The sequence below is a fragment of the Ahaetulla prasina genome, chromosome 2 (assembly GCF_028640845.1).
Source record: "Ahaetulla prasina isolate Xishuangbanna chromosome 2, ASM2864084v1, whole genome shotgun sequence".
Taxonomy (NCBI): Eukaryota; Metazoa; Chordata; class Lepidosauria; order Squamata; family Colubridae; genus Ahaetulla; species Ahaetulla prasina.
The window spans coordinates 23,177,847-23,200,052 of NC_080540.1; the positions used below are offsets into that span (position 1 = coordinate 23,177,847).

General features: G+C 44.3%; 1 protein-coding gene across 1 annotated transcript in view; it reads left to right on the forward strand.

The window, feature by feature from the left end:
• Positions 1-3,192: 3,192 nt before the first annotated feature.
• LOC131193250 (G-protein coupled receptor 22-like) overlaps positions 3,193-22,206 on the forward strand; it is an 81,675-nt gene continuing 62,661 nt past the window's right edge. The window contains exon 1 of the mRNA XM_058173250.1: positions 3,193-3,514. The gene's annotated coding sequence lies outside the window, so the exon portion shown is untranslated. The remainder of the gene's footprint in view (positions 3,515-22,206) is intronic.

Consider the following 22,206-nt stretch of genomic DNA (forward strand, 5'->3'; position numbering starts at 1 on the left):
GAATATTGCATTCAGTTTTGGTCGCCACGATGTAAAAAAGATGTTGAGACTCTAGAAAGAGTGCAGAGAAGAGCAACAAAGATGATTAGGGGACTGGAAACTAAAACATATGAAGAACGGCTGCTGGAACTCGATATGTCTAGTTTAATGAAAAGAAGGACCAGGGGAGATATGATAGCAGTTCCAATATCTCAGGGGCTGCCACAAAGAAGAGGGAGTCAAACTATTCTCCAAAGCACCTGAGGGTAGAATAAGAAGCAATGGGTGGAAACTGATCAAGGAGAGAAGCAACCTAGAACTAAGGAGAAATTTCCTGACAGTTAGAACAATTAATCAATGGAACAACTTGCCTGCAGAAGTTGTAAATGCTCCAACACTGGAAGTTTTAAGAAGAGATTAGCTAACCATTTGTCTGAAGTGGTGTAGGGTTTCCTGCCTGGGCAGGGGGTTGGACCAGAAGACCTTCAAGGTCCCTTCCAACTCTGTTATTATTATTATTATTATTATAGTTCTTCTAGAACAGTATTTCTCCACTTTGGCAGCTTAAGATGTGTGGAGTTCAATTTCCAGTAAGTGCAACCTGTTCATAACCCCGGAAGTAATTTCTGTGATCCACAATACTTTCCTTTTAGTAACAGTGCATTCCTCTGAAGTTTCATACAGTTCAGGGTTTTTCAAACTTGAGATGTACGGACTTCAACTCCCAGAATTCCCCAGCCAGCATGGGGAAGTTGAAGGCCACACACATTTTGAAGTTGCTGAGTTTGATAAATATTGTTCTAGAGTCGTGATGGCGAACAGGTGACAGGTGACATGCAGAGCCCGCTCTGTGGGCACGCCAGCCATCGCCCCAGCCCAGCTCCACCACACATGTCTGTGCACCTCCCGCCAGCCAGCTGGTCTTCGGGTCTCTGTCGTGCAGATGTGGGATGCTCGCATGCATGCGTCGGAGCAGGGCGCTTGCACGGGGGTGCAAGTTGGTGCATGAGGCTTTCCAGGCCCAAAACAGGATGTGGGGCGTATGCACGGGGTGGGTGGGTTGCTCGCATTGCATTTTGGGGGTTCAGGCACGTGCACATGCATTTGCACTTGTGCACTTTGGGCACTCGGCACCAAAAAGGTTAACCATCACTGTTCTAGAGAGTTTAAATTCACAGCGTACTTCCGTATCATCCACTGTTTCAAACCACCCCTGTTTTCTGATCTCACAAAATGAAGCAAAACTGGAGTGGGCTCTTCTAATGTTTTAGAATAGCAGGACAGAATAAGAACAGGCATTCTTCTCTTGCGAGCCAATCAGATAAGACTGCCCTTTCTGGCCAACTGAGGAGCAAAACAGTATTTCGACCATTAACTATACATCCACCAGCCACAAAAGTGTGCTTTTCCCTCCTTCAGTTTGATACTAAGTTGTAGTCCTCCCTTTTTCCTACAGAAGAACACACTGTAAGCTTGTTGATTCTTTGCTTGCTGTGGGATGGCTTAACATGACGCTACTGCGTTGGGGCCTGTATTGCAATCGTGCCCAAACCCTATCACTGTGAGATAACCAAATCTGCAGCTGGGTGAAGCCCGGGCATCTCCCCCAATTGCCATGCACACATGCAAGACAACTTGGCAGCTGCCTATGCTGCAACAATCCATGCAAAGTGCACTTTGTGGTTTACCAAAACTTCAGTAGCAGGAGGAATCACGGATCACCTGCAATGGTAAATACATAGCAATGATTTAGGCCAGGGGTCTGCAAACTTGGCTCTTTTAAGACTTGTGGACTTCAATTCCCGGAGTTCCTCAGCCAGATTTGCTGGTTGAGGAACTCTGGGAGTTGAAGTCCACAAGTCTTAAAAGAGCCAAGTTTGCAGACTCTTGGTTTAGTTTGAAAGATCCTGAGCCTCAGCTCACTTCTTGAGCAGATCTGGATCCAAACGGGTCAATTCCATAGTCCAAACTTCTCAAAACTCTGTGCAACAATTGGGTCTTTCCATCCTCAATGGAGATTTGGTGGTGGACCCGGCTTTTACAGGGGGAGAGAACTCTGCTTCATACAGGTAGTCCTCAACTTACGACCACAATTATGCCCCAAATTTATGTTGCTAAGTGAGAAATTTGTTCCATGAGTTTTTGCCCCATTTTACAACTTTTCTTGCCGCCTTTGATAAGTGAATCGCTGCAGCTGTTAAATCTGTAATCCGGTCATTAAGGGAATCTGGTTTCTCCATTGGCTCCAGAAGGCTGCAAAAGGGGATCCCATGACCCAGGAACACTGCAACTGGTCATAAATGTGAGTCAGTTGTCAAGCATCTGAATGTAGGTTCTAGTCCCACCAGGCCCAAGGTTGACTCAGCCTTCCATCCTTTATAAGGTAGGTAAAATGAGGACCCAGATTGTTGGGGGGGCAATAAATTGACTTTGTATATAAATATACAAATAGAATGAGACTATTGCCTTACACAATGTAAGCCGCCCTGAGTCTTCGGAGAAGGGCGGGATATAAATGTAAAAAAAACAAAAACAAACAAAAACAAACAAACAAACATGGCCATGGGGATGCTGCAATGGTTATAAGTCACTTACTGTATGTATGCCATTGTACCTTTGAAGCAGTGGTGATGAAATCCAAATCTTTTCACTACCAGTTCTGTGGGCGTGGCTTGGTGGGAGTGGCAGGGGAAGGATATTGCAAAAATTCCACTCCCACCCCACTTTGGGGCCAGCCAGAATATTTGGCTGGTATATTTGCCAGTTCTCTGAACTGCTCAAAATTTCTGCTACTGGTTCTCCAGAACCTGTCAGGCCCTGCTGAATTTCACCCCTGCTTTGAAGAGTCACTAAATTAACTGTTGTAAATCGAAGACTACCTGTACACAGAATCCTGAAGCCCTCGAGAATCCTTCTAATAATACCGCGAGCCAGATGTGTATCCACTGAGCATTTCTTCCCACAGGGGGGCGCCTCCCCTCTTTGCCCCTTGAACGGTCCGCGGCGGTGGGGGGGGGGAGGCGCAGAGGTGAGGGTTGCAGGGCAGCACGTGCGTAGCTGGAGCCCTTATCCAATCAGGGCTTCGCCCCCTCCTCACAGCTACAAGCAGGCGCGAGGTCAATTCGCGACGGGGCGCCCAGGGTCCGTCCACCTGCGAAGCGCGACGGGTTCCCGGTCTGTCTTTCGCTCCCCCCCCCCACACGCTTCTTTCTTTCTTTCTTGGGGGGGGGGAACCGTGCGCGCGCCACCAGGTTCCAGATGTGGAGGCAGGCAGTAGCGCGCGGCGCGGCTACGAGCCCGTCGCTGGCTGCAAGGTCTGGACCGAGCGGGAACGAAGCCTGGCGAACTGGAAGAGGGCGCCGGCAGGAGGAGGAGGAGGAGGAAGAGGAGGCGACGGCAAGACGGCAATGCTGTTGCTGCTGCTGCTGCTGAGGATGAGGGCAAACGGGAGTCCCCGGGCTGCTGCTCCAAGGAAATGCGGCAGCCGGGCTCGCGCCGCCGCCGCCGCTGCTGAAACGCCAAGCACCGGCCCCAGGTGAGTAGTCCTCCCCCCCATTCCGCCTCCCACCCCCACTCGCTCCCCTTCCTCACGCCTCGTTCCGGAGACGGCGGCGGGCAGCAGGGAAACAAACCTTCAAGCCAAAGGAAGCCGGGCTGCGGCTCCCACGAGTTTTAGACGGCGAAGCAAGGGGAACAAGCTCCCCCCCCACCAGCCACCCACCCAGCACGAGTAGCGGCAGCCTCGAGGAGCGCTTTTGGGAGCCTCCCTCGGTTGGCGCGGGTCGTTTTCTCCGGCTGAGAGGAGACGGCGCGGGTGTGTGTGTGTTTGTGGGGGGGAAGATTGAGAGAAACCTTTTGGGGAGCCTGGCGCTTGAAGGCTGAGCAGACCCTCGGCCCCTCGCCTCGTGACTGCCGCCCCCCCCCCACTCGGCGCCTTTTCAGAGAGCCTCCTGAAGAAGATGGGACTTGTAGTCCCAAGCCATCTGTAAGGAGGACTTCCAGGCTGAGAAAAAAAGTGCGAAGCCCACCCGCGCGGCTTGGAAGCGGGGCGCCCCACACGGTAGTTGTGACGGGCTTGGGGGTTTTCCGTCTTCTCCGCCCGGCCTGGCCTGCCTGAATAAGTCTGGGGTTTCTCCGGGGGTTGGTGGGGGGGAAGGAAAAGGAGGGTGTGAGGCCAAGTAAGACAGCTCGGACCCGCAGTTGCAGCAGCGGTCGGTCCGAGCGGGGGAGTGGTGGGGAAGGCAGCCCTCGGCTTCTGGCTGACCTTGGGCTGCCCACCCGCAGGGGCTCGGGCTTGGAAAGCCCACGACGGGGAAGGAGCACCGTGCGCTGCCCACTCGGCCCAAGAGACAGGGAGGAAAAGGCCGGCTGGGTTGGTGAGCTCGACGTCCCCAACGGGGTTGTGTAGTAGGGGATGGTCACGGTTGTGCGGTGGCCCTCGGTGTGTGTGTGTGTGAACGTGAACCTTCATCCCTTGTTGGGAAGCTTTGAGGTTTTCTGAATTGGGTGTGTGGGGGGTGGAAGTAGGCAATCTGGCCCCTTTGCCCATTAGTTCCAGTTAGCCTAGCCAGTAGCAAAGGGGAGGATTGCAGTACAAAACACCCCTAAAATCCCAGGTTGAGAAAAATTGGAGGGGGGGAGAGATATAGAATCAGGATTCCAGGTGGGATGAGGGCAGCGAGGCCCAGCATTTGTTTAGGGAGAAGATGGGGGTTGCTTGGTCTCTGAACAGAGCAAACAGTTAATTGAACTGCAAAGCCTGAACAATGCCAGAAATCTGAAGAATTCCAGCCCAACCATCTTATGGGGGGGTGGGGGAATCCTCACCATATTTTTCTGGGTGTACAGTGTGGCCTGCCCTCCTCTGACACCCACAACAATCTGCTTCACTGTCTTTGTCTTCCTCGCAGCATCCACACCGTGGCAAAAATTTCACCCAGGGTGTTGCAAAGAACTATAGGAAAGGAAAAGAAGTGACATGAATATAAAATAGAATGATAGAATCCAACGCTTTTCCCATGAGAAGAAGAGAGTGGCTTACATTACATATTTATATATTTTTACCTGAAATCCTCTTGCAGGTTCTCCCCTCCGTTTTTGACTGTAAGTGAAAAAGGTATTGAGAAGGGGAATATTTTGACTGTGGCCCTTGGACTAGCCCAGTGTTTGTCAACCTTGGCAGCTTGAAGATGTGTTGGAGTGGGGAATTCTGGGAGTTGAAGTTCACACACCTTCAAGATGCCAAGGTTGAGAAATACTGGGATAGGCTATATACCCAGATAAGGTATCTGGGACATCATTTGTTGGGCTTGTATAATTGATTTTATGGCACCGCTTGCTGGACTTGGTTGTTTTTGTGGTTGCTATTTCTGGACCCATAACTGGGTGTTTAATATGTTTTTACTATAACTTTACTTCGCTTTGGGGGGAGTTTTTTTGCTGGAAGACAGCTTACAAATGTAAGTGCGTCCATTTAGTAATTTTAAGAGGATATCTTAATGGAAGGCTGTGAATGCAATACATGTCATTGGCATACACAGTGTCATATGGATCATACCTATCAAGGAGACCTGACGAACCCTTTGCCACTCAATTATGCAATACGCTATCTAAGTCATCTTAAGAGTTTCCACAACCAAAATGCACAATTGAATCGTTAGTGATCTATATTTGTCTTTTTTTCTACATGCTTTTCTTACCCTGGGCAATGCGAGAAGCCTTCCCTTTACTTTCTGCGTGGAAATTAAGTACTTGGGCGTGAGCATAGAACATCCAAAAATCTGTTTCGTGGGCTTTATACCAGAAAGGGTAGAGAGGACAGAGGTTATTTTTTTGGCTGATATATATTTGTGCCTTCATCTTGCTTTAAGATTGGAATCTTAAAAAAAAAAAAAAAGGATTGACAGCAACGGATTTAGGAAATAATGACATGAAATAATGAATTGGCAGGAGGGTTTTAAATGGAGGAAATTAGTTATCCTAGTCTACTGTGGATGAAGTATAGTCCCATGAGGATGTCTGTGTTTTTCCTTAGATTGCCTGCCTTTGATTTATTATTGCTTACAACTCTAAACAGATTCGTTCCTTGACTGTAGCTAAGTCAGTCTCTTTCCTGCTTCACTTATAAAACGAAGGCAGGGATATCTCTTTGCCAAGCTGCAGAGCCTGGGAGGATAAATGATGGGTGGTGAGGTGCCCAGAAACAACGTTAGCATTGATGTTGGGGACGTCAAGAGTTAGGTTAGCTGACTAAATTGTTACCCTTCTCCGTCAAACCTCCTGTCCTTTGGATCACACCTGTGAATGGAAATAACAAAGGGAATATTAATTTGTGGAGGGTTTAACCTTGAAGGCTGGATTTTATGATTCCCTTTTCTGTCCTCAAAGTGCACAATCTATTGTGGATTTTTATTACCTCCAGAAATACTCTTCCAGTTGAGGTGGAGGTATTAAAAATTAAAATAAGTTTAGGAATAAATGACCAAGCAATTATGGGTCCTTGGTGCTCTTTGAGCTTGGTTGTTTTTTTGCAGATGTTTCATTACCCAATGAAGAAAACAACCAAGCTCAAAGAGCACCAAGGACTCAACAGTTCAACCCTGAGCTATAAATATTCCTCTGTTGGGACAGGGAATTGTTTGGGATCTCTGACTGGTGGACCACCATCATTTTTGAAAGATCGCCTATTTTGTCATCACATACTCAATTATCTACTGAACATCTGAAAATAAGTAGTGCGATCCATACATCTTTCCTTGGAAATCTATATTAATGGAAATGGTTTAAAAAAGGCAACATAAGGGATCCAGGAACTATAGTTATTTTTACATGCGAGAAGAAAACAAAGTTTCTTAAAGTTTGGGTGGGAAAGGGGGAGGTTTTTGGTATCAACAACTATTCTTTACCTGATGCCTCCAAACATTTTGCATTAAAAAGTGGATGGAGGTTTTTGGCTCTTCTTTACTCATGAAATTAGAATCTAGGGCATTCAACAGATTTGTGTTTGGAGATTCAAACCAGGTTAAATGAGGGTCTTTAAAGATTACATAGTCAGCCAGTGAAATTCTGTGTTACAAAATGTTATTTGATTGTTGCTTGTATAAGGGGGTGAGAGACAGGTACCTTGGTCTGTATACCAAACGAATGACCCATTGGGAACCCCATATCAAAACAACTTATTTTATGTGTGGCCAGAATTTGAAAATAACATTAAACACAGCACAGTACTTTTAAAAAAATGGTTCGGTTGAGATCTGCATATGTGGGACTGATTGAGGTAGATTGTAAGGGTGACACCGAAATATAATTTTATGTCATTTTTTTCTATTTTACATGTTTATGTATTAAATTATATTGTATCTTTTCTTACAACTATTCTTTTACCCTACTCTTATTTTAAATTGTATAAGATTTTATTGGTGATATGTGTTTGAACCTTGTGCTTTGATATGGCTATAGGCTAATCAATAAAGCTATCTATCTATCTGTCACAAAATGTGTTTACTGTTCCTGATCTGGGTAGCTTTAAAGGGGGAATAAGTCAAATTCCTAGAGGATCCTGAATATATTGAGTGTCCTGAGACCAGTGTGGATGTGAATGGATAGAATAAATATGAGGGAATAATTACTGCTCTCCTTGCTTGGTCTGAACAACTGCCCTTCTGTTCAACTGTGATTTTCATGACCAGAATTGCTTTTGGTATTTCTTTCCTTTTTTAATATTCAGGGAAAAATTCAGCATCAGCATCTTTTTCGTGCAAATGTTGGTGATCATTTCCTTGTACAGAAATGTATTATCTTGGAGACTGTAGGGAGCAGTCATGCATGTAAATTTTCCATTAGAAAATAATTTGGAAACGCTAACGCTCAAAAACCGAACACGAATGGAGAGGAGTACCAAAGACAATCTTCAGCGAGGCCACCATTTTGTGCAAGACCTAGGCACGCTTGCTTGTTCATTGCATTCATGTCTCGCCTTCCTTTAAGGAGGTTACTAATCTCGGAGACCTCCTGTCTAAATGGAGGTTTACTTAGGCTTTAATACAGGTAGTCCTTGACTTATGACCACAATTGAGCTAAAAATTTCTGTAGCTAAGTGAGGACAGTTGTTAAATGAGGTTTGTTCCATTTTATTGCCTATCTTTCCACTGATAGGATAGGATAGGGAGAGGAAGAGGAATAGAGCTGAAAGGGACCTTGGAGGTCTTCTAATCCAGCCCCCTGCTCGAGCGGAAGAACCTATACCATGTTGTTAAGTGAATCAATGCAGTTGTTAAGTTAGTTCACATAGTTGTGACGTGAATCTGCCTTCCCCATTGGCTTTCCTTGTCAGAAGGTTGCAAAAGGTGATCCCGAGATCCCAGTTGTCAATTTTGATCATGTGATTGTGGGGATGCTGCGATGTTTGTAAGGATGAAAATTGGTCCCGTTGAAGGAAGTAATCTCATGGCTTAAAATTTTGGAAGTTGAGACTATGAAATACCTCTACCTGATATTAGTTTTTTACAAAGTGAAAAGGGATGCTATAGGATTATGAAGGGCTGAACTACCATATGGACAAAACTTAAGTATCCCAGTTCTACTGTTTCCGTTGTGCTTTACACCTTATTACAGTTCTTGTACTTTATGAAGTTTAGAAGACAAATACTTAAAATTAAAGAGAAAGATGACTCTGAGCACATCCTCCACTAACAAATTTATTAACACTAAGCATATGGTTCTTTTACACAATGTTCCTCTAAGCTTTCTTTTTAATACATGGAGTTTTTGGGTTACGATTGGTCACTTAGCATCCAAAAAGCTACTTACGACCCAGTTTCAAAATCCCCATGTTAGTCTGCCCTCCATAGTTAAATCAGGTCTAGTCACAGGGTGACCCGCTTTACTGTTGTAATGACTTATGACCATAAAGGCCTGGCTCAATTGTCATAACTTGAGGACTGCCTGTACTTTAAGGATTTATGTCTCCTCCTTTAGTATTTTTGTGTTAAATAATGGGGAGTCAAGACCCTTGATAATAACCCAGAAGTAAATCTGGATTTACCAAGATTGTGGTAACTTCAGTTCTCTGAAAACTGTGAGCTTTGAGTAAGATTCAGTTTATGGTAGAAATGAAGTATGGAAAGTAGTGCTTAGTGGTTTTTTTAAAAAACAAGTATTTCTATGCCCAACGGTCTTTTGGCGTATTATCTAGTGCTCTTTTTTCTTCAAGCTAATGTTCAATTTTTTTAAACACACAATAGATTTTGGGGGGATTTGCATTATGTAGTTTAGTGGTTTCTTAATAGTTGATCCCAACCTCTTCCAAGGTTTACACTGCAATTCACAAAACCTTTCTCAAAAAAATCATGAACCTGCTGTTGTAGGTAATGAAATACAACACATTTGAAGATCAGGAAGTTGGGAAAAATGCTTTAATGCAGGGGTCTCCAACCATGGTCCTTTTAAGACTTGTGGACTTCAACTCCCAGAGTTCTTTAGCCAGCTTTGCTGGCTGAGGGACACTGGGAGTTGAAGTCCAGAAGTCTTAAAGGAACCAAGGTTGGAGACCCCTGCTTTAATGTGAATCTTAAGGGTTTTGATAGGTCAATTTTTGTGTGAAGATGTAATATAGAATAGAATAGAATAGAATTTTTTTTATTGGCCAAGTATGATCGGACACACAAGGAATTTGTCTTGGTGCATATGGTCTCAGTGTACATAAAAGAAAAGATACGAATCATAAGATACTACACTTAATGATAGTCATAGGGTACAAATAAGCAATCAGGAAACAATATTAATATAAATCATAAGGATACAAGCAACAATATTACAGTCATACAGTCATAAGTGGAAGGAGATGGGTGATGGGAATGATGGAAAGATTACTACTAGTACAGACTTAGTAAATAGTTTGACAGTGTTGAGGGAATTACTTGTTTAGCAGAGTGATGGCATTTGGGAAAAAACTGTTTTTGTGTCTAGTTGTTCTGGTGTGCAGTGCTCTATAGTGTCGTTTTGAGGGTAGGAGTTGAAACAGTTTGTATCTTGGACATGGATATTCCATACATTAGATTTTTTACAAAATAAAGTGGTGGGGGAAGAAGAACAATCATGGTGTATCCACACTGTGCAGCTTTCTGTAAGGAGTTGCTCTACATCTGGACAGTAAGAGTTTATGCATCTGCATACATCCAACTGTTCTATAATGGGATGTGCAGATGGCCTTGGGGAAGGAGGAGAAGAGATGCTGCCTAGGAAGCAATCGGACAAGAGAGGCAGTGGCTTTCCAGTCAAAGAAAGAAACATAGGAAGGACTCACCCTAACAGATCAAGCATTTAAAAGTGGTGGCGGGAAGTTTATACTTTCAAACTTGCCAAGTTCTGTTAATGCAGTCTTAAGAAGTTGAATTAATTCATCGAGCTGTGTTTTCCTACCTGGTTCACCTTTGGAGAGTTGACGTGTCCACAGCTCAGCTTAGCAGCTATGATGAATTCCCCGTTCTACTCTTCATAGTTCCATTCATAGCAAGCCTTGCAGCAAATTTTGATCACCTATTGACTCTTTTCTTGGAGAGCTGGTGTATTGAACAAGGTGACCTTGGCGCTACAGAAAGGAACGTGCTTATCTCACAAAGAAATAGACAAAAGTATTCCAACCTAGTTTGAAGTATTTTTAAAAAAGTCATTTCTGATGAAATCTTTTTATACATAATTACTTTTGTTGAATTAAAACACCATTTCCTTCCCCCCTCCATTGCACTGTATTGCATATACTGTTCCTGTCAAATTCAAGTGACACAAAGAACTGATAGATGTTTTAGAAAGTGAAAAAAATGAACACTGAAGTATACTATTGCCGTTCTTTTTTAAAAATAACGTTTACACATTATTTCTAACAGAAAAGCAGTAGTATCAGCTGCAGTAGAGTGGTCTGCTGTTGAGAAAAAAGTATATTTTCATATCACAAATATTCACGAATGGCTCCGGGCCAGATAATGTCATTGATTCATACAAAGCATTGCAATATTTAGATCCTTTTGGAGAGAGCACTCATTTCTGTTTCCATAAAATGGTGAGACTAATGAATGCATGGTCTGTATTTGAAGAATATTCTTAAAAGTAAAGGTTCCCCTCACGCATATGTGCTCGTTCCTGACTCTAGAGGGCGATGCTCATCTCTGTTTCAAAGCCAAAGAGCCAGCACTGTCCGAAGACGTCTCTGTAGTCATGTGATTGGCATAACTAAATGCCAAATGCGCACGGAACACTTATCTTCCCACCAAAAGTGGTCCCTATTTTTCTACTTGCATTTTTTATGGGCTTTCGAACTGCTAGGTTAGCAGAAGCTGGGACAAGTAATGGGAGCTCACGCCATTACGTGGCACTAGGGATTCAAACCACTGAACTGCCAACCTTTCGATCAGCGAGCTCAGCATCTTAGCCACTGAGCCACCGCGTCCCTTACATTCTTACTCATGGTTAACTGAGCAATTAGCTATCAAACACAGTCATTCAATTCCTAGTCATCTCACGGCTGGACTATTGCAATGCTCTCTACATGGGGCTACTCTTGAAGAGTGCTTGGGAGCTATAGCTGATGCAGAGTGCAGCTGTGCTGGGCAGTTCTTGGGGCCCCAAGAGTGGCTTATGTAACACCACTGCTTCACAAGCTGCATTGGCTGGCAGACTTCTTCCAGGTGCAATTCAGGGTGTTGGTAATCACATTTAAAGCTCTTTGTGGCATGGGTCCAAGCTACTTGAGGGACCATCTCATCCAATTGGGACTGGCTTGCTCCACCTGTGTCTGTAGAGGAGGCATGCTGTGGGCCCCATCAGCAGGGAATTCCACCTGGTGGGGTCCAGAAGAGCTTCTCTGCCGTTGCCCCTGACCAAAGTAAGGTCAGCTCCGACCCTCCTGACCTTCCTCAAGAGCTTAAAGACATGGCTCTACCAGCTGCCTTGGGGATCCAACGGAGGGGTTTCACACTGGGGATGGTTGATAGATTAACAACAGATCCCACCCCCGCCCATTGTCATCATTCTCCCTCCCCCATCTTTTCAGCTAGTCCGGTTTTATAGTACTGTATTTATATTATTATAAATTATACAGATTTATCATTTAATATTGTAAGCTGCCCAGAGTTATCATGACGCAGGATGGGCAGCTTATGAATTGTACAAATAAATAAAAGTTGCTTCAGGGAGTCCTTCACCAAATGGAGAGTTGGCTTTAATGGCCCATTATAGTTCGATAACTCTGTCCATGATTTTCTCAAGTTTGGATTTTTATGATACATCGAGCCATAATCACACTGGTTGGAGGAATGTAACATACTAGACTAAAATGTGGTTGGTTGGTTGGTTGGTTTGGGTTCAGAGTGTGGCACAAAGATAGAAACAGATTTTAAAAATGGTATTTCCCCAAATCAAAATGGGGTTGATGTAACAGGACTTCGGCCTGGACAAGAAACAAACCTTTTCCGAATTGGCATCTTCTAGGTCCCATTTGTTCGAATTGGCCAAACTGCCAGGGAATGCTGAAGACTCTTAGTTCTAACAGATGTAGAAGGTGCCAGGTCAGAGATGGTGAAATAGATGGATTTATGAAAAATTTATAGAACAGAGAATTAGACCTTTAAGAAACATTGGGACAAAATGTTTCACTGAGGAGTGACTTCAGTCACATCCACTTTATTTTACAAGTTAGATTTATTTGTTTGCCAGACGTGCTTTGAGTCCTGTCAGACTGCAACTCCTTTAGCTCAATCTGTCTCCAGCTTATTTGGCCTCTCGTTCATCTGCACTGCAGTCCTGGGATCTAAATGAGGGGCAGAATCTGTGGGTCCCAGAATGCTCTTTGTTTTTGGGAGTATGGGTCTGGCCATGCTCTTAAAAGCAAGAAAAAGGTGGCTCCTAATCAAATAACCTTGGAATTCTGGCTTAGGCAAAACCATGTTATTCAAGTGGGGGTAATTACTGTAATTTAGCCTCTCTTTCCTCTACATCTTATCTTGTTTGGGCGGTTGTGATAAAATAACAGAGTTGGAAGGGACTTTGAAGGTCTTCTATGCAACCCCTTGCTCAAACAGGAGACCCTATACCATTTCAGAGAAATGGCTGTTCAGCCCCTTCTTAAAACACTCCAGTGATAGATTACTTACAAGTTCTGGAAGCAAGCTGTTCCACTGATAGATTGTTCTCACTGTCAGGAAATTTCTCCTTAGTTCTACGTTGCTTCTTTCCTTGATCAGTTTCCACCCATTGCTTCTTCTCCTGCTTTGGAGAATAGCTTGACTCCCTCTTCTTTGTGGCAGCCCTTCAAATATTGGACAACTGCTATCATGTCTCCCCTAGTCCTTCTTTTCATTAAACTAGACATACCCAATTCCAGCAACCGTTCTTTATGTTTTAGCCTCCAGTCTCCTAATCTTTGCGGCTCTTCTCTCCACTTTTTCTAGAGCCTCAACAAACATCTTTTTTATATTGAGGTGACCAAAACTGGATGCCCCTTACAGACCTCTTAGGAATGGGATGAGGTCAATAGTAGATAGTCTTTGGTTAAAGCTTTGGGGATTTTGGGAAGAGACCACAGAGTCAGGTAGTGCATTCCAGGCATTAACAACTCTGTTACTGAAGTCATATTTTCTGCAATCAAGATTGGAACGGTTCACATTAAGCTTAAATCTATTGTGTGCTCGTGTATTGTTGCAATTGAAGCTGAATATTCCAGATGTGACCAGACAGCAAGCTTTAATTTATTGCTGTTAAAAGGACCTGGTGTTCCTCTCTCTGACCTCTAAGCAGGGATTCTTGGATGAACAGCAGGGAGACCGAGAGTACTTCACTGCCTGGTATCTGCTGCCTGAGGTCATCTTCTCACTCTGCCTTATGTTAGCAGTCTGTCCATAGCCACCCTCAATAACTACAATCTCTGCAGTCTTCCTTAATTCTCATCATCTGCTGAGAAGCTGAGACTGACCAAGATGATGTAGGCAGCAACAATTTCCCTTCTTTTGGTTCTTTCCAAGAAGGGGAAGGGTGTCAAGAATAAACAGTAATTCTGAGCTTCCCGCTTTCTTCCACCCCACTGTCCTGTTTTATTTGCCCAGCCTCTGAAACATCTGTGTCCTAATAGCCTGCCTTGCTTCAAGAGCACCCACCGAGCTCATTAGCCTTGGAGCAGACAGTTGACATTGCTTCATTAGCTTCGATAGCGGGTGGCTGTGATGTCGGGCTCTTAAAAGCCTGTATTAATTTACATGCAAACACATATGGGAGGGAGTGTGGTGCACTAGTAAGTTACCAAAGTGGGTGTGAGGATGGCTAAGCAGCTGGGATGTGATTTCTTTGACCTTTAAGTAGAGGAGGTTTGCGATGCTGGTTGGGGGGACTGTGAAATTTTCCAGTCATCAATCTTCAAATGGCCGTGGGAGAAGAATTATCTGCGTTTTTTATTTTTTATTTTTTAAAAAGTATGTTTCAGTACATTCTATGTGTCTCGTAGTTGGAAGAGAGTGGACAACAATATGTTGGTTTGCAAGGTTCCCTATAGAATAGAATTAGAATTAGAATAGGATAGGACAGCATACAATAGGATAGGATAGCATAGGATAGGATAGGATAGAATAGAATAGAATAGAATAGAATAGAATAGAATAGAATAGAATAGAATAGAATAGAATAGAATAGAATAGCAGAGTCGAAACGACCTTGGAGGTCTTCTAGTCCAACCCCCTACTTAGGCAGGAAACCCTAATAGCATTTCAGACAAATGGTTGTCCAATCTCTTCTTAAAAACGTCCAGTGTTGCAGCATTTACAATTTCTGGAGGCAAGTTGTGCCATGGATTAACTGTTCTAACTGTCAGGAAATTTCTCCTTAGTTCTAAGTTGCTTCCACCCATTGCTTCTTGTTCTGCCCTCAGGTGCTTTTGGAGAACAGCTTGACTCCCTCTTCTTTGTGGCAGCCCCTGAGATATTGGAACACTGCTACCATGTCTCCCCTAGTTCTTCTTTTCGTCAAACTAGACATATCAAATTCCAGCAACCGTTCTTTATATGTTTTAACCTCCGGCCCCCTAATCAACTTTGTTTAATATCCTAGTTTAATACCTTGCTTGCATACTCTATTTTATTCTAACGAGTACCGGTAGTTATATGTAAATTGCATAAAAACTAAACGGTGCATGCTTTGGTAGATCATTTAATAAAGCTGAGAATGTGGACGGAGAAATTTTAGATGCATTAATGCTGGTAGCAGAGTTGTGAGTAGTACACAGACTATCGCAAGGAATGAATGCTTGTGCAAACAAGCTAAAATGAAGTTTAAGTTGAATTCAGTGAGCGTTGGTTACTTAGGAAGATGTAAAGCAGGAAATAAGATTAAGAATGACTAGGTAGTGAATGAACATGGATAGAACAGAGAAAGTGAGGGTTTGGAATGAAAGAAATGTATTGAAATAGCTAACATAAAGAATAACAAATGAGAACTAAATCACAAAATAAATATACAATGGCTGAGTGAACGGGTAGAAAGGAAGGGGAAGATGGAGAAAGAGAAGAAAAATGTGGTTAGATGGAGCAGATGAGATCCTGAAAAAAAAGAGGGAGAATAGCTTATAGAATAAGAGGGAATATATGAAGCAGTATATGAATATGCTAAAAACGAAGGTGTGTTTACAAGAGTAGAAAAGTACTGAGTGCTAGTCAGCATGCATGCTATATTTATTTCTTTTTGCATAATATTGCTTAGGTAAAATGTCTGCTAAGTGGGTATGCAGGTAAATGTAAATGTACTATAAATTCCACAAATGGTATCACTTTATTTGTTTTTTACATTGTCTTTAATTTTTTTTATCTGAGGTAAAAACAAAAACAAACTAAGATTAAAAATGTAATGTATTACTGTAAGTTTTGGCGGGAGTTTTAGGCGGGAAATATCTCGTTCCTGATTGGTTGCAGCCTCAGGCTGAAGTGTATATAAGGAGAGGTTTTTCTCCAGAGTTTTGCTGGGTCACACTATATTAAAGAGCTGTTGTCACTAACCTGGTCTCCTGCCTCGTCAATACCCGAACTTAACATTGGCGACGAAGGTGGGATCTTGAGGCAGAGCACCAGAACAGAGCTGAACTCACTACGAGAATCAAACCCAGCAAGGTGATAGCGAATGCAGCGATGACCGGCTACACGCCACCCACTCCGTTTGACCCTGCCCAGGAAACATGGGGAATATATATGACCCGTTTCGAAAGTTTCCTGGAGGCAAACGAGTTACAGGGAGTCTCCGACAACCGCAAACGGGCTTACTTCATAAGCCACTGTGGGTCCGCAGTCATCGCCGCAGAAGCTCTGGCGGAGCCAACACCGCTACACTCCGTGTCGTGGCAGACCCTTCAGACCCTCCTGAAGAATCACTACGCACCAGCCCCGTCCAAATACGCTCGACGGCACGAGTTTGGGGAGCGAGGCAACAAGAAGGCGAGTCTATCAGCGACTACATGGCAGCCCTGAGACAAGCCTCCAAGCATTGCGAGTACCGCGATCTGGACGAAGAGCTGCTGGAACAACTTATACGGGGGGTCAGAGACATCCGTTTGAGGAGACGGTTGCTAGCCAAGAGCAACCTGACATTGGCAAACGCTCTGGACGAAGCCAGAGCCCATGAGATGTCCAACCATGCAGCAGACACCTTGCAAAAGCGACTCACGCCGATGGCGGGCGCAAAGCCGAGCACAGTCCACCACGAAGAAACCTATCGTGAGTCAACCAGCGAAGAGGAGGAAGAAGTCCACTACACCGAAAATCGACAAGGAAGACCGGGAGGAATGCGGAAGTTGCGGGGGGCGACATCAGCGCCAAAGATGTAAGTTCAGGGACGCCATTTGCCGGCGGTGTGAAAGGAAGGGGCACCTGGCCCAAGTCTGCCGAGCACCCCAACCTTCCGCGAAAATTCAAATCGCCAATCAGAGCGGCTCTGAGTCAGAGATGCAAACCCCACATTCCCGAAATTTCAAACCAGCCAATCAGAGCGAAATCGGCAAGGCGACCGCGATTGGCCAGGAAAGAAAGAGCGAAGTCAAACCGAATGACTGTTACCATAGACCACGCAGCTACCCGCATCAAGAAAAGATCTTCACTAACCCAACAATTGAAGGCGTACCGTGCCGGCTGGAAGTAGACACAGGATCCGCCATCACAATCATGTCCTGGGACACTTTTGTGAAAGCCTTGCCGACATCGCAGCGCAAGCTACAGAAACAACGGCTCCGGGTGCAGGATTACCAGGGCAACCGCATCCCTGTTCGAGGGACAACGACCGTCGAGGTCAAGTCTGGACATACGAAAAGACCCTGCCCATCACGTTAGTCGAGGGAACCTTGCCAAGTTTGCTGGGGCTAGACTGGTTCCGGGCGTTGGGAATGGGGGTGACTGGCGTCCACCGGAGCGGATGCAACCTGCAAAACGCCCTAATGGAGGAATTCGCAGACGTATTCGAGGGCCGTTTAGGCAAGTATAAGGGGACCCCTATATCCTTCAGTTTAGACCCCCAAATAGCTCCCATTAGGCTAAAGGCAAGGAGGGTTCCTTTTGCACTCAAACCTAAAATCGACAAAGAGCTAGATAAATTAGTCAGCCAGGGGATACTAGTGCCAGTTGACCATGCCAAATGGGAGACGCCAATCGTCACCCCTATAAAACCAGACGGGTCCATAAGAATTTGCGCTGATTACAAGGCTACCTTGAACAAAGCATTGCAAAAGAGCGCCTACCCAGTTCCAGTAGTGCAACACTTATTGCACTCACTAGGGCACGGACAAGTTTTCGCCAAATTAGACTTGGCACAAGCTTACCAACAGCTACCCGTAGATGCTAGCACAGCTGAAGCCCAGACCATTGTAACGCACCGGGTGCCTTTAAGTGCACCCGTTACAGTTTGGGGTGAGTGTGGCCCGGGCTATTCCAAAATATGATGGAGCGCCTCCTACAAGGGTTACCGGGAGTCGTGCCCTATTTCGATGATGTGTTGGTATCAGGGGAAGATTTAAGAGAACTGGGGAAGCGATTAAGGAAAGTTTTGGCCATTTTTAGGACGGCAGGATTAAAAGTTAAAGCAAGCAAGTGTCAGATAGGGGTCGAATCTGTTGAATTTTGGGTTATAGAATAGACAAAAAGGATTCACCCCACTGAGAGCAAAGTCAAGGCGATAAAGAGAGCCCCAGCACCCAAAAACAAGACAGAACTCCAGGCTTTCCTGGGTCTGGTAAACTTTACGCCGTGTTTTTAAAAGACAAGGCAACCGTTGCTGAACCGCTGCATAAATTGCTTGGAAAAACACAGTTTGGTCGTGGGGAAGTCAGAGAATAGGGCATTTGAGGCAGTAAAAGTTTGCTATCAAGCGATAGCCTGTTAATACAATACAATAACAGGCTGCCGTTAGTATTGGTTTGTGATCGTCCCCTATGGAGTAGGAGCTGTACTTAGCCACAGACTCCCAAAGCGGCACAGAAGCCCCTATAGCGTTCTATTCACGAACGATGTCCCGGCTGAGAGAAATTACAGCCAGCTAGATAGGGAGGCTCTCGCAATAGTGTCAGGGTGAAAAATTTCACGAATACGCTTTTGGAGAGACTTTGACATTATCACTGACCACAGACCACTATTGGGCTTACTGGCTGGCGACCGCCCAACGCCAGTGGCACTATCACCCGGCTGACCAGATGGACTATCTTTTGGCCGCCTACTCTTACAAACTACAGCATCGACCTGGAAAGAGCTGGGGCATGCGGACGCACTGAGCAGATGCCCATTGCCGGGAAATCGAGGACCCTACTCCGGGCACCCCGTTCTACTAATTGACTCTTGGGACTCTGGGCCAGTCACATCGCAGGAAGTGGCTCGGGCCTCCTACCGACGTTGTCTTAAGAACTGTAATCGGTTGGGTTCAAAGGGATGGCCGCTCGAGGCGACGTTTTAGAATTTGTAAAGAAAAGAGGGAATTGTCTGTGCAAGGGGTGCCTGCTCTGGGGGGATAGGGTGGTAGTTCCAGAGAAGCTGAGGAAAAAAGTCCTGGAACTACTGCATGAGGGTCACCCAGGAATTGTAAGGATGAAGGGGCTAGCCAGGAGCTATGTCTGGTGGCCCCTAATGGACAAGGAAATCGGTGACAGGGTTGGCCGATGCCAGGTATGTCAGGAATCCAGACCACTACCACCTACGGCCCCAGTGTTGGAGTGGGAGAAACCCCAAGGCCCTTGGTCCCGCATTCACATTGATTTTGCTGGCCCTTTCCACGGCCAAACATTTCTTTTTTTTTTTTTTTTTTTTATTCAAAAAGTTTTTATTAGTCAAAAAAAAGGTTTATACAAATACATATCAGGTATGGTAAATTTTCATTTTTCTTATCTAAAATAAGAATTTTACTCAAATTTTTTAACACATACAACAGCCATATGGCAAGCAGGTAACACGAAGTAACTAAGTTTAGAAATTTTAAATACGTAATAAAGAAGGGTCAAGAATAAACAGAATATCGTACTAAAGAGAATAAGGAAAACCAACACAATCCCAAATATCTTTATCACTTCCTAGTTTTGGATCTCAGAACTCTGGGTTCAGCCTGACCCAACTCCAGGGCCACAACAGCGGCAGCCGCTTCCGCCCCATGATCTATAACCTCCCCTTCTTCAATTCCTGGGTCATCTGATTCCAGGAGGGCTTTGTGTTCCTCCACATAGGCCGTAGCCTCCGCAATTGTACTGATAGATTGTTCTCACTGTCAGGAAATTTCTCCTTAGTTCTACGTTGCTTCTTTCCTTGATCAGTTTCCACCCATTGCTTCTTCTCCTGCTTTGGAGAATAGCTTGACTCCCTCTTCTTTGTGGCAGCCCTTCAAATATTGGACAACTGCTATCATGTCTCCCCTAGTCCTTCTTTTCATTAAACTAGACATACCCAATTCCAGCAACCGTTCTTTATGTTTTAGCCTCCAGTCTCCTAATCTTTGCGGCTCTTTTCTCCACTTTTTCTAGAGCCTCAACAAACATCTTTTTTATATTGAGATGACCAAAACTGGATGCCCCTTACAGACCTCTTAGGAATGGGATGAGGTCAATAGTAGATAGTCTTTGGTTAAAGCTTTGGGGATTTTGGGAAGAGACCACAGAGTCAGGTAGTGCATTCCAGGCACTAACAACTCTGTTACTGAAGTCATATTTTCTGCAATCAAGATTGGAATGGTTCACATTAAGCTTAAATCTATTGTGTGCTCGTGTATTGTTGCAATTGAAGCTGAATATTCCAGATGTGACCAGACAGCAAGCTTTAATTTATTGCTGTTAAAAGGACCTGGTGTTCCTCTCTCTGACCTCTAAGCAGGGATTCTTGGATGAACAGCAGGGAGACCGAGAGTACTTCACTGCCTGGTATCTGCTGCCTGAGGTCATCTTCTCACTCTGCCTTATGTTAGCAGTCTGTCCATAGCCACCCTCAATAACTACAATCTCTGCAGTCTTCCTTAATTCTCATCATCTGCTGAGAAGCTGAGACTGACCAAGATGATGTAGGCAGCAACAATTTCCCTTCTTTTGGTTCTTTCCAAGAAGGGGAAGGGTGTCAAGAATAAACAGTAATTCTGAGCTTCCCGCTTTCTTCCACCCCACTGTCCTGTTTTATTTGCCCAGCCTCTGAAACATCTGTGTCCTAATAGCCTGCCTTGCTTCAAGAGCACCCACCGAGCTCATTAGCCTTGGAGCAGACAGTTGACATTGCTTCATTAGCTTCGATAGCGGGTGGCTGTGATGTCGGGCTCTTAAAAGCCTGTATTAATTTACATGCAAACACATATGGGAGGGAGTGTGGTGCACTAGTAAGTTACCAAAGTGGGTGTGAGGATGGCTAAGCAGCTGGGATGTGATTTCTTTGACCTTTAAGTAGAGGAGGTTTGCGATGCTGGTTGGGGGGACTGTGAAATTTTCCAGTCATCAATCTTCAAATGGCCGTGGGAGAAGAATTATCTGCGTTTTTTATTTTTTATTTTTTAAAAAGTATGTTTCAGTACATTCTATGTGTCTCGTAGTTGGAAGAGAGTGGACAACAATATGTTGGTTTGCAAGGTTCCCTATAGAATAGAATTAGAATTAGAATAGGATAGGACAGCATACAATAGGATAGGATAGGATAGGATAGGATAGGATAGGATAGGATAGGATAGGATAGGATAGGATAGGATAGGATAGGATAGCAGAGTCGAAAGGACCTTGGAGGTCTTCTAGTCCAACCCCCTACTTAGGCAGGAAACCCTAATAGCATTTCAGACAAATGGTTGTCCAATCTCTTCTTAAAAACGTCCAGTGTTGCAGCATTTACAATTTCTGGAGGCAAGTTGTGCCATGGATTAACTGTTCTAACTGTCAGGAAATTTCTCCTTAGTTCTAAGTTGCTTCCACCCATTGCTTCTTGTTCTGCCCTCAGGTGCTTTGGAGAACAGCCCGACTCCCTCTTCTTTGTGGCAGCCCCTGAGATATTGGAACACTGCTACCATGTCTCCCCTAGTTCTTCTTTTCGTCAAACTAGACATACCAAATTCCAGCAACCGTTCTTTATATGTTTTAACCTCCGGCCCCCTAATCAACTTTGTTTAATATCCTAGTTTAATACCTTGCTTGCATACTCTATTTTATTCTAACGAGTACCGGTAGTTATATGTAAATTGCATAAAAACTAAACGGTGCATGCTTTGGTAGATCATTTAATAAAGCTGAGAATGTGGACGGAGAAATTTTAGATGCATTAATGCTGGTAGCAGAGTTGTGAGTAGTACACAGACTATCGCAGGAATGAATGCTTGTGCAAACAAGCTAAAATGAAGTTTAAGTTGAATTCAGTGAGCGTTGGTTACTTAGGAAGATGTAAAGCAGGAAATAAGATTAAGAATGACTAGGTAGTGAATGAACATGGATAGAACAGAGAAAGTGAGGGTTTGGAATGAAAGAAATGTATTGAAATAGCTAACATAAAGAATAACAAATGAGAACTAAATCACAAAATAAATATACAATGGCTGAGTGAACGGGTAGAAAGGAAGGGGAAGATGGAGAAAGAGAAGAAAAATGTGGTTAGATGGAGCAGATGAGATCCTGAAAAAAAAGAGGGAGAATAGCTTATAGAATAAGAGGGAATATATGAAGCAGTATATGAATATGCTAAAAACGAAGGTGTGTTTACAAGAGTAGAAAAGTACTGAGTG